Source organism: Vitis vinifera, chromosome 7 (assembly GCF_030704535.1).
Source record: "Vitis vinifera cultivar Pinot Noir 40024 chromosome 7, ASM3070453v1".
NCBI classification, from domain to species: domain Eukaryota; kingdom Viridiplantae; phylum Streptophyta; class Magnoliopsida; order Vitales; family Vitaceae; genus Vitis; species Vitis vinifera.
This window is the reverse complement of record NC_081811.1, coordinates 9031196-9043579: the sequence shown is the minus strand read 5'-3', so window position 1 is coordinate 9043579 and position 12384 is coordinate 9031196.

The window sequence follows — 12384 nt, the reverse complement described above, 5'->3', positions numbered from 1 at the left end:
CCATTTACATGCAAGATCTACCAATTGTTGGTGATGTCAATCTACACCCGTTTTTAAGGTAGCTCGGCTATAAAGTTTTGAGGACATGGCCTTTCAATGACAAGCGAGGCTTGTATTGTATGCCATACTCGCTCAACTCAATAGCCTACTTCATCATCCATCTAGATAGATTGGACTTTTGCAAGGTGACCCTCAATGATTGATTTGTCAAGATTGTCACTTGATGTGCCTAGAAATATGGATGGAGTTTTTTAACAACAACACACAATGGTAGCATTGTCTACTCCACTTAAGAGTAACGGGTTTCAATGTTCACTAGTGTCTTAGTCACGTAGTAGACGAGCTTTTGTCCATCCTCATGGGCTTGTCGAAATAGACGACACTGGTTGCATAGTCTAAGACAACAAGATACATGTATAGTTCATTTTTCTCTTTTAGACTACTCAAAATAGGAGGTTCTATAAGGCAGTGTTTCATAGCGTCAAAAGCACTTTTACAATCCTCTGTCCAACCAAACTTTTGGGTTCTGCACAGAGTAGTGAAGAACGAATGGAACTTATTAGTGACCCAGGCTATAAATGGGCCCAAGGCTACAAGACGTCCCGTTAGCCGTTGCATTTCCTTCTTAGTGGATGAAACAAGTGTCTCAATGACGACCTTCACTTGGTCCGAGTTTATTTCGATTCCTCGTTGAGTCACCAAAAAAACCAAAAAACTTGTCCTTGCTGATGCCAAATGCACACTTAAGCGGGTTAAGTTTCATATTATACTTATGCATTAGGGTGAACACTTCTTCCAAGTGGTGCCTGTGTTTAACACGGGTTTTAATTTTGACAACTATGTCATCAATGTATATCTCCCTTGTTCATCCCATCAAAGGTTCGAAGATTTTTGTCATCAGCCTCTGATACATTGCACCTACATTTGTTAGCCCAAAAAGCATGATGTTATAACAATACAGTCCATAAGGTGTGATAAAGGCCATTTTTTCTTGAATAAGACAAAATATGGGAATTTGGTGGTAAAAGGAAAGCATTCTGCTCCCAGACGTAGAATCAATAATCTGAACAATTCGGGTCAAAGGGAAGCTATTATTTGGGCAAACATCATTTAAGTTCATATAGTCCACGCATACTCACCAGGTTCTTCCCTTCTTTGGTACCACCATGACGTTGGCCAATCAATCTGGATAGGTAACTTCTCGGATAAAGCTAGCGACTTATAGCTTATCGATTTTTGTTTGTATTATTTTCTAGCGATTCAAGTGGAAGCTTCGGACTTTTTGTCTCACTAAACTCATGTTGGAGAGAATATTAAATTTATGAGCGGCCATAAAGGGATTAATTCCTAGCATATCTTAATGGCTCCAGGCAAAGATATCCACATTTCAATGGAGTAAGGCTTCTATGTTGCTACATTCCTTCGTCATTAACAAAAAGCTAGCATTGGTTGTATGACATTCCTTGTTTGATAAGGTTAAGGGCAATGGAGGATCTACAACCGGTGGATCTCTTTCTACCTACTGTTGTAATTTCTATTAACTCTTTGCACTTGATGATTCAAGTTCATCTCTAGCTAAGTTTATTTGCTCGACTTCTACAGTCACCTGATAACATTATCGGGTAGCTAGTTGGCTACCAAGTAAGTCCACTTGCCTAGCTTCAGTGAGGTAACTCACTATTTGATGATATGCGGATGTGATGACTTTATTTTATGCAGCTATACCCGTCCCATAATAACGTTGTATAGTGATAAGTCTTCCACTACTAAGAATCGAACATTTAAGGTGACTGGGCCAACCTAGATAGGGAGGATGACATCGCCCAGGGAGATTGTTGATGCTCCATTGAAATTGATCAAAATAAGACCAGGATTTTCCAAAGCAGATGAAGAATACCCTATTTGCCTGTAGGTTGACATTTTCAGGAGGTCGGCGAAGCTTACTAGATCAACTAGAATTCTGCACACATTAAAATCACTAACTCCAAGTGTTAGGATCAGAGCATCCTCGTGTGGAAGGATTACCTAGTTGGAGTCAATGAGAGTGAAGGTAATGGGCTCATCTATCGGTCGGACACTATCATTAGTGAATGTGCACTGAACGGTATGCACTCTCTCTATGACAAAGGCTGCATGAACTAGCCTTTGCTTCTGTCTATGGGAATAGTACTTGTCATCTACGGGCCCTCCATGTATAGAGTTAATGACTGCTTTAGGTGATGTAGGAAACAGAGGGGTCTATTCTACTACTCCTTCTTTGTCTCGTCCATCGAGGGCACGAACATATTGCTTTAGGTGTTCGGATTTAATTAGCTTTTATACCAAGTAGTGCAAGTTCTTGCACTACTCCATGGTATGTCCATGCTCTTTATGGTAAGAGCATCGTCATTTTCGGTATCGCCTGGCCGGATCAGTCTTGATTGGTTTTGGCCATTTGAACTTGGGCAGTTCTTGAATCAACGGAAGGAGCTACTCATAAGAAACTATCAATAGGGTGAGCTTAAGGGGCTACTACTATCATCCATCTTGCTTTCGTCTCCCCTATCTGGATTGGTTGTTTGGGGGCTTTGAGCTTCCATCTTTGCTATTTTTTTATGGCCTGTTAGTGACTAGAACCTGTTGTGATCAAACATCATCCTCGAGAATAACATACTTATCCACCCGTCTGAACAAATTGTCCATCAAGGTAAGCGACTTTTTAGCAAGGGACTCAAAGAACAAAGTGTCGGGGCTTATACTCCACTTGAAGATCTTAAGGATGGCGTCCATGCTATAGGACTCCACCTAAAGTACCACCTGCTCGAATCGCTTCATGAAGTCCCTTAATGATTCGTTTTCTTGCTTCTTAATGTTCTACAAGGTGCTTATATTTTACTTTTGACATGCAGAACATAAGTAATGGCTAACAAATGCCTTAGAAACATCATAAAATGAATTGATGGAGTTCTGAAGGAGGCGATGAAACCACGATAAGGTCGAACTGTGGAGGCTGGTAGGAAAGACCTTGTAGAGTAGCACATCGTTCCCAATGTTCAATATCATCAACTACCGATAGTACAACAGATGATCAAATGGGTCACTCGTACCATCATACATAGTGAACTTGGGCACCAAGAACCCTCTAGGAGGCTCGTAACCTATGATATGAGGGTCGAATGATGTGGAGAGCATATCATCCAATTGTCGGCTGATAGAGCCTAAGAGTGTCTTTCTTATGGGCTCAGGCACAGTTGGTAGCTACGGCTGCGGATGTTGGAAGCTTGGTGATGTCTCCTATTTTGGTTAGCCTAGCCAAGCATTCAAGGTGTTGGATATGTGCGGGAATGCTTGGGCTCATTGGTCTTAAGGCCCTAGGCTAGTCCTCATGGCATCTAACAAGTGGGAGCCCCGTTGTTGTCCTATTTTCCTCTTTCCTCTATTGAAGCTAGAGGCCCCGTCAGGGTAAGGCTGGTTGGTTGGGGCATAAGCCTGTTTGGGCCAAGTAAGAGAGCGGCTAGAGGAAAAGTCTTCCTCATGCATTTGGTGAGACAACTCTACCTGCCGTCGGGATGAGCGTGTCATTTGGTTGCGACTCTGATCAGCGTAGGTTGGTCGAGAAGGGGTGTGATGGCTCTACAAGCAACACCTCTCGATCATTTGAGCCTGCAACTCATAATTTTCCTATTTTAGCTATTTGGCTTGTTGAAGTAGTGATTACATTCGACGCTCATTTTCTTCTTGCTTTATTTCCATTCGGGCTTACCAAGCCTGGAATTGGTCGGCCACAATGGCTGACTGGGATGCATTAGATGTATTGGTCATCATGCTAATATGTTTTTGGTTCGATGTTCCCATAGGCGATGCCAATGTTGTTGCACAATCCGAGAGAATAGTCTTGTCTAGCTTCCACAAGTTGGATGAAGGAGACGACCAACAATTTTGTCTAAGTTTCTTAAGATGTAGATGGCTATAGTCCTTGCATGAAAGCTATCCGGATGGTTTGTCCGAACATGCCCTTCCGATGCTAAAGTCAGTAAGTGGCTTAAGCAAGTCAAAGTCTTTTTCAGAAAAGAAAAAAAAAAGTTTTTTTTTTCCATTTGTAGAGTCTGCATGGTAATTTATACCTTTTTATGGTGTAACATCTGTCTAGGTGTATTAATGTATCTTAATTGCGCTTGATTGTTCGATCTGATTGCATTGTTTGTCGATGCATAATGATTGTCTTGCCATGATGAGCCATTGAGAATGGAATGTTTCCTATAATAGCCGTAGTTAATATGGAGCGTGTCAGGCGCACAATCTACACATTAATGGATGTGTAAATGCATAATAGATGGTCATGCCTTAGCCATGTTGTATCTATGTAGGATTTATCCGTTTGGCCTACTTTGAGATGGATCAGTCACCCAGCCTAAGGGCGATAGGGCTATCCGGTGGAGAGTAGTTTCCCATACATCACCTCTAGCCAAACAGTCATGAGAAAGTGGTGGACTTCAGGATGGCCTTGCTTATAGTGTCCCACACACTAAGCGAACACAGGGTCACACAATGTTGCTCGAGCTCGCTTTAGGTTTTTCTTTCGCCAAGGAATCCTTTTATTTCCCCCATTAACTTAGAAGTTGGAGTTAGGTTCTAATATAATGAATTAGGGACCTAGATAAGGAGCCAAAATTGTAAAGTAAAAATCAGGAATGGCAAAACTAGGGCTTACTAATCCATGTTAAGCCTTAGTGATAGAAATGAGTCATAAACAATGAGAGATGGAGAAGAATGCATGGAAGAAATATATGAGTCAAAGGGTGTGTCCCATCCAGACACAAATAAACCTTAGGCCACTACCATAAGCATAAGGAAAAAGTAAACAATGGAGGAAGAATGAAATATTGACCTCGTTGAGTGCATAAAAGTCCACCATTGGCCTATAGAATGAAATCTGCAATTAATTTCTAATAGTTTAATAATTTAATATTTTTTTTCAATAAAAATTCCATTTTAACCATCCTTAATAAAAAAATTATATCATTTAGTGAAATTGTTTCATTTTGGAAAAAAATATATATATAATTAATGAAGAGGAATTAACATGCTTCAAATATTTTTTTATATACTTTTTATGAATGGATGGATTTTTTTTATTTTAATTATTGTGATATTGTTTGATTACTATTAGTTTGACACAACTATGTGAATTAAAATTTTGAATATTTTTTATATTATGCAACATTATATCTACATTTTCAATTTTGGAAAATTTTAGTTAATAAAATGAGATATGAGATATGAGATATGTATGTATATCTTGATTATAAATTTATTCTTCTCATCCATTTTGTTTAATTTTTTAATTCTTTATCATAATGTTGTTTTTTTTTTTTTTTTGCAAATTAAAAAAAAATCATTAACAAATAAAAATTGTATTTTGAAAGAGAACAAAATTAGAAAAATATGTATAAAATATAACGTAAAATGACATTAATATATTTTTTTTTAATATATGCAAAATATTTTTTTATATATTTAACAACATAATATAATATTTTTATTTATCAATTTGAAATCTTTTAATTGTGAATATCATCAATAAAGAAATATAATTACTCACTAATTAATAAAATATAAAATAAATGATTTCCAAATAATATTAAATGTAAAAAGGATTTTATATCTTTCAATAGGATGTAATATAATATTTTTTTTAAATAAATATCAAATATTGAAATAAAATATATTTTTTTATTTCATTTTGTACGCATATGAACCAACCATAACCATGTATAAGACTATTGGAGGTAAACTATATTAGGGATACCATATCCCAATGGCGTAGCCCATGAGTTTTGCTAGAGGCCATCAAAGAAAAATATTATATTGTAGTCATCATTCATAAATTGCAAGGTGATTAATGGCATTTTATATTAGGATTAAAAAAGTAAATAATTTTAAATATTAATTATGAAAATGTATCAATTAAACAACCATGGTGCTAAGAACACTTAAAAAAAGTTATAGATTTTATATAAAAAAAATTATTAAGAATATCAAAAGGAAATTTTCAAAAGAATTAAAAAAAAAAATCATTAGAAATTTTCAATAATTTTAATCATTTTGTAGCAAAAACATTTAAAATCATTTTAAAGAATTCAATGATTTTTGTTATAAATATTTTTTAAATGAAAGAGGTGTGCCCTTTTAAGTCTCATTGCCATATCTCATTTATTTATACCTTAGTCTTATTTTTTATAATTACATCCAAAGCCTAGATTTTTCTATGTACTTTCAAAAGTGGAGATTAAGATTCCCATAGATACCAAATTAATACCTTGATTTTTTTTCCTTTTTCAAATAACTAAATATAAGATAGTTGAAAGTAAAGTCCTATTTTTTTAAAAAAAAAAAAAAAGAAAAAGAAAAAGAAACTTATTTTTCATATAATAAATCACTAAAACACTAGTAGCTAAATGGTTAGATTTTGAAGGACTTATATTATATTCTTACTTCCAAGTAAAAATATAAATAGTTAATGAGAACTAAATAAATATTATTTTTTATGATTTAGTTAAACCAACAAAAAAAATAAGTATAAAAAGGAAAATATTGAATCAAAAAGAAAAACTAAGCATGAATAATATTATTAAATAAGACTTTTTTTTTAAAAAAATTATTTTAGTTTAATCTTATTATATTATTAGTAATTAATGGTAAATATTATGTTTTTGGTAATATTATTTAGTCACCATTATTTTTTATCTTTTAAAATTTTAAAATTAAATTTATATTTTTTTTAGAGGGGGAAAATTTTGCATTTTGGTTTTTATTTTCCTAAAAAAAAAATTACATGTAAGGGAAGTTTTTTCTTTTTTCGAAAATTGAGGGAAAATTTTCCATTTTGGTTTTTATTTTCCTAAAAAGGTTTTACATGTAAGTGAATTTTTTTTTCTTGGAAAATTGAAAGGACATGTGCCCTTTGTGAGCCTTGGCTGGGTCTACTAGTGTCCTATCCTATTGAAAATAAATTTTTTGGATTTGCATATTAAAATCATATCCTATATGATATGCATATTATATCCTATACGATCCTGTCAATCAAATATAGTAAAAGATATATTTTTTTTTTTACAATAAAATATCTTATAATTTCACCTATAAATATATGTGATGGTAGATCTCATCTTGCTCTACTACAAACAAGGCCAACACCATACTCACAAATCAAAATATAGATATGGGGAAAGCTTCAACTAAGTTTGTTTTCTTGGTTTCTTTCTTGATCATCACTTCATGTTAGTTTCTTTCCTTTTCCTGCATTAATATTTGGTTAATTGTTTTACCTTACATCTTGATATAGAGTATGTGATGAAATTAAGTACATGGTGGCAGGTTTTCCAATGGGAGGTGAAGCAAAGAGAGGAGCCTCATTTCATTGTAATGTTCCAGAGGACTGCAGTCATTGTCTGCTTTGCCCCCCTTGTAAATGCATCAATCACTTGTGTGACTGTGTGGCTAAGAAGCTCACACTTGACCCCATGATTGGACAACAAGGAAACTAATTCAAGAGTTTCTCTACATTATATATCATATTGATGAGTATATGAGATGTGCAATCAATAATAAATATATATAAACAAAAGATGATGGCTACTTTTTCAATTTTGTTGTTCTTCTTTATTTAATAAAAAAGTTGAAACTATTATGCCCCAATCCCTATTAGCTATAAACATGTGGGAATATTTGGATTTATAAATATTACATAAGACTAGATGAAAGTGACATAACATATTTTATCCCAGATTTAATTTATAATTAGAGAAAATAAGTTATCCCAAAACTTTTTGACTTTATTATAATAAGGAAAAATTGTGTTTTGGGCCCAGCTGGGCCCAAAAATTAATGTATGGTCCATAAAAGTTTCATATTTAAGCCCAACACCCAATGAAAGAGTGGAAATTGAGAGTAAGGATATTGTCTTTAAAAAATCCCTAAAATACCCTTGACTATTAAATGAAAAAACTAATCAATCACCTCACCTTTTTCATTCTTTCTTTGACTCTTTTGCCCTTCTCTCACCTATTTAATAGTGGAACCAACTTGAATCATTTTTCTTCATCAAATATGAAAGATGGTTAAAAATTATTATTACCAAATGTATTTTTGAAGTGAATAACTTTTAAATACCTTATCAAATATTATTCTTTTTTTCAAACTTACATAATATATAATAAATATCATTCTTTATTTCAAACCTATATTATTTCTCATATATATTAAATAATTTTTAAACACCTCCTAAAATATTAGTATTATTTGTTTACTCTAACTTGTAAATTAGATATCATCAAATATTATATTTTTTCAAATTTATAGAATAAATAATAAATACTTTTTAAATACCTCATAAAATATTATTAATTTTTTTTTCTAACTTGCAAATTAAGCACATGGTGTTTATTATTTTTTTGAATATAATGTAAATACTCACATGCATATATATATATACATAAGAAGACAATATTTATAAGACTAATTTACCAACCTTCCAATAATTTTGAAAATGTAAATAGGGTAAATGGCCGAATTAAAGTCTTCAAAAATATTCAAAATTTCTCAATTCCAAAATTACCTAATTGCTCTCCACACTAATCCTAAATATTTTTTAATAAAGATTTAAATATTTAAAACCATTAAAATAAATACTTTCTTATTAAAGCAATTTTTTCAAAGTAATAAGATAAAAATCATGAAATCTTCAAAACTATAATTACAACAAATATTTTTAACTTTAAAACTAATTTCATAATTTAAATTAATGATTTTAAAAAATAAAAATGTTATAAAAATAATTTTTTTTATTTTTAATGTCATTTAAATATGATTTTTTTAATCTCTATTGATAACAATGAAATTATATTTACAAAGGCAAAATACTAAAAATATATATTTCATTTAGTTTACTTATAATGAACAATTCAAATATGATTGATTTTAATTTTATTTCCTATGTGTTAATTTTTGTAGAGAATGTCTTAATGACATAGTTTGGTAAAAAAAGAAAAACAAAACTATCAATAATCGTCTTAATGTCAAATTCAAGTTATTTAAAAATCGTATAAAACCTATTAGAAGCTTTGTACACCCTTGTACACTTAGCACATTTCCCTTGTACAGTTTGTGTAATACCCTTATACAATGACACAAATTTCATATATCTCCTAATTTATATATCCATGTAGGTGTATTAATCATATTTTCAATGGTTTGGTTGAGAAAATGGTGGATGACTTAGGGTCAATTTTTTTCCCCAAATATCATTATTTGGGAAAAATATTAGAATTTTCATGCAAGAGTTAAGAAAAGTGCATGACATAGGTGTACAATCATTGGGTGACAAGGAAAATAAAAAAGTAGTTTAGAATCAATTAAAATCATTCACAAAGGGTAATCTTGTACACCTTTGTACTATTAGTACATTTCCCTTGTACAGTTAGTGTAATACCCTTGTACAATGACACAAATTTTATATCCCTCTTAAGTTATGTGTTCACGTAGGAGTGTTTAACCATATTTTCAATGATTTAGTTGAGAAGATGGTAGATGATTTAAGGTCAAAAAAAATTTTCTCCAAATATTATTATTAGGAAAAATATTGGAATTTCCATGCGGGAATTAAATAAAGTGCATGACATATATGTACAATTCATAAGTGATAAAAAAAAAAAGGAATGACTCATAATCGATTATAATATTTCACAAAGGGTAGCCTTGTACACCTTTGTACACTTAGTACATTTCCCTTGTACAGTTAATGTAATACAATTGTACAGTAACACAATAAATAAATAAATAAATTTTTTTTTTCATATTAAAAAAATAGTACTTAATAAGGTTTTCAATTTCATTTTAAAAAATAGTTTTCATTTTTTAATTAAAAATATTTTCAAAAAGAGACAATATAGAAAATAAAAATTATTTTTAAAAATAAAAAATAAAAACTAGAAAAATATTTTAAAACCAAACTCAAATATAATCTATATAATTTTTAACTACTTGTTTTCATCTAAAATAAGTAAATATACCTTTCAACCCTTTTATATAAGAAAAATTCAATCTCTACTATGTATTGATATAACCCACTTCTAAAGTTCGGTCATATGAAAACATTTTAATTAAGTACTTAAAATAAAAACTTTCCATCCATCCTCTTTCTTTCTTTTTCTTTTTCTTATTTTAATAAATTTTCAATTAATTCAAATCATTAAAATAAATCCTTAATAAAAAAATTTGTAACATTTCATATAACTTATTACTAAAAGTCATGTTCAAAAAGTTATTAAAATAAGGAAGAAAGAAGATTAAAAAAAATAAACATTTTATTTTATAATAGTAAAAAAAAAAGGGAGAATTATGTTTTGGGGGTAGATGGGCCCCCAAATTAACAAAAGGTCCGTGTAACTCTTCAAATTGAGCCCAAGACCCAATGAAAGTATGGAAATTGAGTTGAAGGATATCATCCTTCAGTATTTCCAAAAATGCCCTTTGTTGATTTTGAGAAAAAAAAATTAATATTTTTGAAAAATACTTTTATTTAATTTAATATTTTTTTTATTTAATTTAATATTTTTAAAAAATACTTTTATGTAATTTAATATTTTTTAAAATACTTTTATTTAATTTAATATTTTTTAAAAATAAATTTATTTAATTTAATATTTTTTAAAAATAAATTTATTTAATTTAATATTTTAAAAAATTAATTTAATATTTTTTTAAATACTTTAATTTAATTTAATATTTTTGAAAAAAAAATTAATTTAATATTTTTGAAAAAAAAAATTAATTTAATATTTTTGAAAAAAAAAATTTAATTTAATATTTTTGAAAAAAAAATTATTTAATTTAATATTTTTGAAAACTACTTTTATTTAATTTAGTATTTTTTAAAAAAAAATTATTGAAAAAAAATTATTTAACTTAATTTTATAAAATATTTTATATATGTTCTTAAAGGATATATTTGTCCGTTACTATTTCATGTCCTTCAACTCAATTTGAAGAGTTATATGGATCTTTTGTTAATTTGAGGGTCCATCTACCCCCAAAAGGTAATTCTCCCTTAATTAATTGAAATAGAACAAACCCGCTAAGATAAAACAAATCCATTGAATTGAATGATGCAAATTTAGGCCCAACTTCCAAATCAACAAACAAAGGCCCAAAGTCCATGATTAAACACAAACTAATTTATTCCTAAGGTCCAAAATAATGAAATTTAAGTTGATAGACCAAACCCAACTTAAAACCAATATATATACACACATTTCAAAAGAACAATGATAAGATTTTATCATTTCATCCCTTATTTTATTTGATATAATATTTAATTTTATTAAGTTGAATATGATATAAAAGAGATCAGTCATCCCTATAGTTCTAGCACTTTATCTCTAAATCTTTCAAGATTTTTTTTGAAAAAAAAAAACCTTTTTAGCAAGAAAAGTTATTCGCTTCACTAGCCATATAGAGGTTAGGTTCCATTAAGGAACACGAGGTGCTACGTCAAGAACTCGAAAAATGAATATAGGTATTGATCAACATAAGAACTTGGGGAATAAGTGCATATGAATAAAGTAAAACTATGTACATTTCTTTCAAATTGATAAATCATGTGGATTTTACATCTATATACTTTTTAGGGAACTTAGTATGTGATTTTTTGATATTATATGTTGTATCAAGTTGTGTGATTGATTATTCTCATACATAATATTATTCAACTATTGTTCATCGTTGATATATTCAACAATAAATTGAGTAATCATGATTAAAACTAAAATTTGGGTTATCTCCTTTGGACCACCCATTCACCATTTTCTACACAATTTGATTAATCAAGACATGAAAGTTCATGTACTACATATTACATAATGGAAAAGTGCTCATAATTATCTCATCCTTTAATTGTATTTTCATATTTATTCTTACTAATTGTTAACATGTCTTCTTATTTCAATACGTTATTTTTTTAAATTTTATTTTTCACCTTCATTCTTAACAATAGTTAACATGTCATCTTACTTGAATTAAAATAATTATTTTCATACATCTAATTCTAATTAAGTGGATGGGAATAAAGATAGACTTGCAATCTATATGTTAATAATGACAACAATGAAATATGTAGTAAGAGGAAAATCCATCAACTTTGAAAATAGTGAGGTTCAAGTCCCATTATCATTTATATATATTCATTTCTATTAATACTTGACATAATACTTTGCACCATATTTCTCCTTGTTTAAATTAAAATAATTACTTATTCTCAATTGTTTCATTCATATTTAACATTTCCATATTAAAATCAAAGTTTTAATTTATTGTATTTATATCATTTTCAAAATTAGGAAACACTTT